Here is a 6,779-nt window from a genome sequence, read left to right on the forward strand (position 1 = left end):
TAGAGTTAAAACTGTTAGAACTAACAGAGTTAAAACTGAACTAGAACTAATAGAGTTAAAACTGAACTAGAACTAATAGAGTTAAAACTGAACTAGAACTAATAGAGTTCAAACTGTTAGAACTAATAGAGTTAAAACTGAACTAGAACTAATAGAGTTAAAACTGAACTAGAACTAATAGAGTTAAAACTGAACTAGAACTAATAGAGTTAAAACTGTTAGAACTAATAGAGTTAAAACTGAACTAGAACTAATAGAGTTCAAACTGAACTAGAACTAATAGAGTTCAAACTGAACTAGAACTAATAGAGTTAAAACTGAACTAGAACTAATAGAGTTAAAACTGAACTAGAACTAATAGAGTTAAAACTGAACTAGAACTAATAGAGTTAAAACTGAACTAGAACTAGAACTAATAGAGTTAAAACTATTAGAACTAGAACTAATAGAGTTAAAACTGAACTAGAACTAATAGAGTTAAAACTATTAGAACTAGAACTAATAGAGTTAAAACTGAACTAGAACTAATAGAGTTAAAGCTCTCTCCTCTCCTCCCCCAGCCTCACCTCCCTGGGGAGTAACAGTAGTTCTCTCCCCCTCCTCTCCTCCCCCAGCCTCACCTCCCTGGGGAGTAACAGTAGTTCTCTTCCCCTCCTCTCCTCCCCCAGCCTCACCTCCCTGGGGAGTAACAGTAGTGCTCTCCCCCTCCTCTCCTCCCCCAGCCTCACCTCCCTGGGGAGTAACAGTAGTTCTATCCCCCTCCTCTCCTCCCCCAGCCTCACCTCCCTGGGGAGTAACAGTAGTTCTCTTCCCCTCCTCTCCTCCCCCAGCCTCACCTCCCTGGGGAGTAACAGTAGTTCTCTTCCCCTCCTCTCCTCCCCCAGCCTCACCTCCCTGGGGAGTAACAGTAGTGCTCTCCCCCTCCTCTCCCCCCCCAGCCTCACCTCCCTGGGGAGTAACAGTAGTTCTCTTCCCCTCCTCTCCTCCCCCAGCCTCACCTCCCTGGGGAGTAACAGTAGTTCTCTCCCCCTCCTCTCCTCCCCCAGCCTCACCTCCCTGGGGAGTAACAGTAGTTCTCTCCCTCCCCTCTCCTCCCCCAGCCTCACCTCCCTGGGGAGTAACAGTAGTTCTCTCCCCCTCCTCTCCTCCCCCAGCCTCACCTCCCTGGGGAGTAACAGTAGTTCTCTCCCCCTCCTCTCCTCCCCCAGCCTCACCTCCCTGGGGAGTAACAGTAGTTCTCTCCCTCCCCTCTCCTCCCTCCTCTCCTCCCCCAGCCTCACCTCCCTGGGGAGTAACAGTAGTTCTCTCCCTCCCCTCTCCTCCCTCCTATCCTCCCCCAGCCTCACCTCCCTGGGGAGTAACAGTAGTTCTCTCCCTCCCCTCTCCTCCCTCCTATCCTCCCCCAGCCTCACCTCCCTGGGGAGTAACAGTAGTTCTCTCCCTCCCCTCTCCTCCCTCCTCTCCTCCCCCAGCCTCACCTCCCTGGGGAGTAACAGTAGTTCTCTCCCTCCCCCTTCTCGTATCACCCTCCAACCCCATCAAATCTCTCCTCCTCCTCTCTTTCTCCAGCACCAGTACAGAGACACACACACACACACACACACACACAAACAAACACACACACAAACACACAAACACACACACACGTATCGACCACAGGAGTCTGAGGCCTGTTTTAATAAGCAGTTTATTCATACAGGTTAAATTGATATAGTGATAAACCAGTGAGGAGCAAATGTTCAAATGTTCTATAACATGTTATAACTGTTCTCAAGCCTGTTGTTCTATAACATGTTATAACTGTTGTCAAGCCTGTTGTTCTATAACATGTTATAACTGTTCTCAAGCCTGTTGTTCTATAATATGTTATAACTGTTCTCAAGCCTGTTGTTCTATAACATGTTAGAACTGTTCTCAAGCCTGTTGTTCTATAACATGTTATAACTGTTCTCAAGCCTGATGTTATTACTGGTCTAAAAGTTATAAAGCTTTTGTGTCTGTCTCAGACATGGGTTGTGTTCTAAATGGAACCCTATGCTGTGTTCTAAATGGAACCCTATGCTGTGTTCTAAATGGAACCCTATGTTGTGTTCTAAATGGAACCCTATGTTGTGTTCTAAATGGAACCCTATGCTGTGTTCTAAATGGAACCCTATGCTGTGTTCTAAATGGAACCCTATGCTGTGTTCTAAATGGAACCCTATGCTATGTTCTAAATGGAACCCTATGATGTGTTCTAAATGGAACCCTATGCTGTGTTCTAAATGGAACCCTATGCTGTGTTCTAAATGGAACCCTATGCTATGTTCTAAATGGAACCCTATGCTGTGTTCTAAATGGAACCGTATGCTGTGTTCTAAATGGAACCCTATGCTATGTTCTAAATGGAACCCTATGCTGTGTTCTAAATGGAACCCTATGCTGTGTTCTAAATGGAACCCTACTCCCTATATTATGCCCTACCAGGGTCTAGAGGGGGCGTACTCAAAGTACTGTACTACGTAGGGAATAGGGTGCAGTTTGGGAAGCAGGCTTGATGCTCTATCTGTGGGTGAGGAGTGACTGTGAGACAATATAAAACGTGAATATAATATACTGATACTGATTCCTCGCCAAGAGGACGCTATCTAGGAGGGGAGGACTGTCTTCTGTGGAAGGATACACGTGGAGGGGAGGACTGTCTTCTGTGGAAGGATACACGTGGAGGGGAGGACTGTCTTCTGTGGAAGGATACACGTGGAGGGGAGGACTGTCTTCTGTGGAAGGATACACGTGGAGGGGAGGACTGTCTCTGTGGAAGGATACACGTGTGATTCCTCGCCAAAAGGAGGCTATCGAGGAGGGGAGGACTGTCTTCTGTGGAAGGATACATGTGTGATTCCTCGCCAAAAGGAGGCTATCGAGGAGGGGAGGACTGTCTCTGTGGAAGGATACACATGTGATTCCTCACCAAAAGGACACTATCGAGGAGGGGAGGACTGTCTTCTGTGGAAGGATACACGTGTGATTCCTCGCCAAAAGGACGCTATCGAGGAGGGGAGGACTGTCTTCTGTGGAAGGATACACGTGTGATTCCTCACCAAAAGGACGCTATCGAGGAGGGGAGGACTGTCTTCTGTGGAAGGATACATGTGTGATTCCTCGCCAAAAGGACGCTATCGAGGAGGGGAGGACTGTCTTCTGTGGAAGGATACATGTGTGATTCCTCGCCAAAAGGACGCTATCGAGGAGGGGAGGACTGTCTTCTGTGGAAGGATACATGAGGAGGGGAGGACTGTCTTCCGTGGAAGGATACACGAGGAGGGGAGGACTGTCTTCCGTTTGCCTACTTAGAGAGGAAGGGTTTTTTCCCCAAACGGAAAAGGCCTTAAGAGTCAGTAAGGAAGGCAACAGAAATCTTTGAAAGTATAAAAACATTCTCTCCTCTTCTCCTCTCCTCCTGTCTTCTCATCTCCTCTCCTCTTCCCCTCTCCTCATTCATCCATCCTTCCACTGAAACAGCATTCTGTAGTTTCAGGAAAACAGGAAGTGACAAGGCAACTTGTTCTGGGTGAAAGGTCACTAAGTGGTTTAGACCAGACTAGTAGATTATGATATATAGAGATGAGTTGAACTCAACAGAGAAACCAGTAGATTATGATAGATAGAGATGAGTTGAACTCAACAGAGAAACCAGTAGATTATGATAGAGATGAGTTGAACTCAACAGAGAAACCAGTAGATTATGATAGAGATGAGTTGAACTCAACAGAGAAACCAGTAGATTATAATAGATAGAGATGAGTTGAACTCAACAGAGAAACCAGTAGATTATGATAGATAGAGATGAGTTGAACTCAACAGAGAAACCAGTAGATTATGATAGATAGAGATGAGTTGAACTCAACAGAGAAACCAGTAGATTATGATAGATAGAGATGAGTTGAACTCAACAGAGAAACCAGTAGATTATGATAGATAGAGATGAGTTGAACTCAACAGAGAAACCAGTAGATTATGATAGAGATGAGTTGAACTCAACAGAGAAACCAGTAGATTATGATAGAGATGAGTTGAACTCAACAGAGAAACCAGTAGATTATGATAGATAGAGATGAGTTGAACTCAACAGAGAAACCAGTAGATTATGATAGATAGAGATGAGTTGAACCCAACAGAGAAACCAGTAGATTATGATAGATAGAGATGAGTTGAACTCAACAGAGAAACCAGTAGATTATGATAGAGATGAGTTGAACTCAACAGAGAAACCAGTAGATTATGATAGATAGAGATGAGTTGAACTCAACAGAGAAACCAGTAGATTATGATAGATGGAGATGAGTTGAACTCAACAGAGAAACCAGTAGATTATGATAGATAGAGATGAGTTGAACTCAACAGAGAAACCAGTAGATTATGATAGATAGAGATGAGTTGAACTCAACAGAGAAACCAGTAGATTATGATAGATAGAGATGAGTTGAACTCAACAGAGAAACCAGTAGATTATGATAGATAGAGATGAGTTGAACTCAACAGAGAAACCAGTAGATTATGATAGAGATGAGTTGAACTCAACAGAGAAACCAGTAGATTATGATAGAGATGAGTTGAACTCAACAGAGAAACCAGTAGATTATGATAGATAGAGATGAGTTGAACTCAACAGAGAAACCAGTAGATTATGATAGATAGAGATGAGTTGAACTCAACAGAGAAACCAGTAGATTATGATAGATGGAGATGAGTTGCTCAACAGAGAAACCAGTAGATTATGATAGATAGAGATGAGTTGAACTCAACAGAGAAACCAGTAGATTATGATAGATAGAGATGAGTTGAACTCAACAGAGAAACCAGTAGATTATGATAGCTAGAGATGAGTTGAACTCAACAGAGAAACCAGTAGATTATGATAGATAGAGATGAGTTGAACTCAACAGAGAAACCAGTAGATTATGATAGATAGAGATGAGTTGAACTCAACAGAGATACCAGTAGATTATGATAGATAGAGATGAGTTGAACTCAACAGAGAAACCAGTAGATTATGATAGAGATGAGTTGAACTCAACAGAGAAACCAGTAGATTATGATAGAGATGAGTTGAACTCAACAGAGAAACCAGTAGATTATGATAGATAGAGATGAGTTGAACTCAACAGAGAAACCAGTAGATTATGATAGATGGAGATGAGTTGAACTCAACAGAGAAACCAGTAGATTATGATAGATAGAGATGAGTTGAACTCAACAGAGAAACCAGTAGATTATGATAGATAGAGATGAGTTGAACTCAACAGAGAAACCAGTAGATTATGATAGATAGAGATGAGTTGAACTCAACAGAGAAACCAGTAGATTATGATAGATAGAGATGAGTTGAACTCAACAGAGAAACCAGTAGATTATGATAGAGATGAGTTGAACTCAACAGAGAAACCAGTAGATTATGATAGAGATGAGTTGAACTCAACAGAGAAACCAGTAGATTATGATAGATAGAGATGAGTTGAACTCAACAGAGAAACCAGTAGATTATGATAGATAGAGATGAGTTGAACTCAACAGAGAAACCAGTAGATTATGATAGATAGAGATGAGTTGAACTCAACAGAGATACCAGTAGATTATGATAGATAGAGATGAGTTGAACTCAACAGAGAAACCAGTAGATTATGATAGATAGAGATGAGTTGAACTCAACAGAGAAACCAGTAGATTATGATAGATGGAGATGAGTTGAACTCAACAGAGAAACCAGTAGATTATGATAGATAGAGATGAGTTGAACTCAACAGAGAAACCAGTAGATTATGATAGATGGAGATGAGTTGCTCAACAGAGAAACCAGTAGATTATGATAGATAGAGATGAGTTGAACTCAACAGAGAAACCAGTAGATTATGATAGATAGAGATGAGTTGAACTCAACAGAGAAACCAGTAGATTATGATAGATGGAGATGAGTTGAACTCAACAGAGAAACCAGTAGATTATGATAGATAGAGATGAGTTGAACTCAACAGAGATACCAGTAGATTATGATAGATAGAGATGAGTTGAACTCAACAGAGAAACCAGTAGATTATGATAGATAGAGATGAGTTGAACTCAACAGAGAAACCAGTAGATTATGATAGAGATGAGTTGAACTCAACAGAGAAACCAGTAGATTATAATAGATAGAGATGAGTTGAACTCAACAGAGAAACCAGTAGATTATGATAGATAGAGATGAGTTGAACTCAACAGAGAAACCAGTAGATTATGATAGATAGAGATGAGTTGAACTCAACAGAGAAACCAGTAGATTATGATAGATAGAGATGAGTTGAACTCAACAGAGATACCAGTAGATTATGATAGAGATGAGTTGAACTCAACAGAGAAACCAGTAGATTATGATAGATAGAGATGAGTTGAACTCAACAGAGAAACCAGTAGATTATGATAGATGGAGATGAGTTGAACTCAACAGAGAAACCAGTAGATTATGATAGATAGAGATGAGTTGAACTCAACAGAGAAACCAGTAGATTATGATAGATAGAGATGAGTTGAACTCAACAGAGAAACCAGTAGATTATGATAGATAGAGATGAGTTGAACTCAACAGAGAAACCAGTAGATTATGATAGAGATGAGTTGAACTCAACAGAGAAACCAGTAGATTATGATAGATAGAGATGAGTTGAACTCAACAGAGAAACCAGTAGATTATGATAGATGGACATGAGTTGAACTCAACAGAGAAACCAGTAGATTATGATAGATAGAGATGAGTTGAACTCAAC

The sequence above is a fragment of the Oncorhynchus mykiss genome, unplaced genomic scaffold (assembly GCF_013265735.2).
Source record: "Oncorhynchus mykiss isolate Arlee unplaced genomic scaffold, USDA_OmykA_1.1 un_scaffold_225, whole genome shotgun sequence".
NCBI classification, from domain to species: domain Eukaryota; kingdom Metazoa; phylum Chordata; class Actinopteri; order Salmoniformes; family Salmonidae; genus Oncorhynchus; species Oncorhynchus mykiss.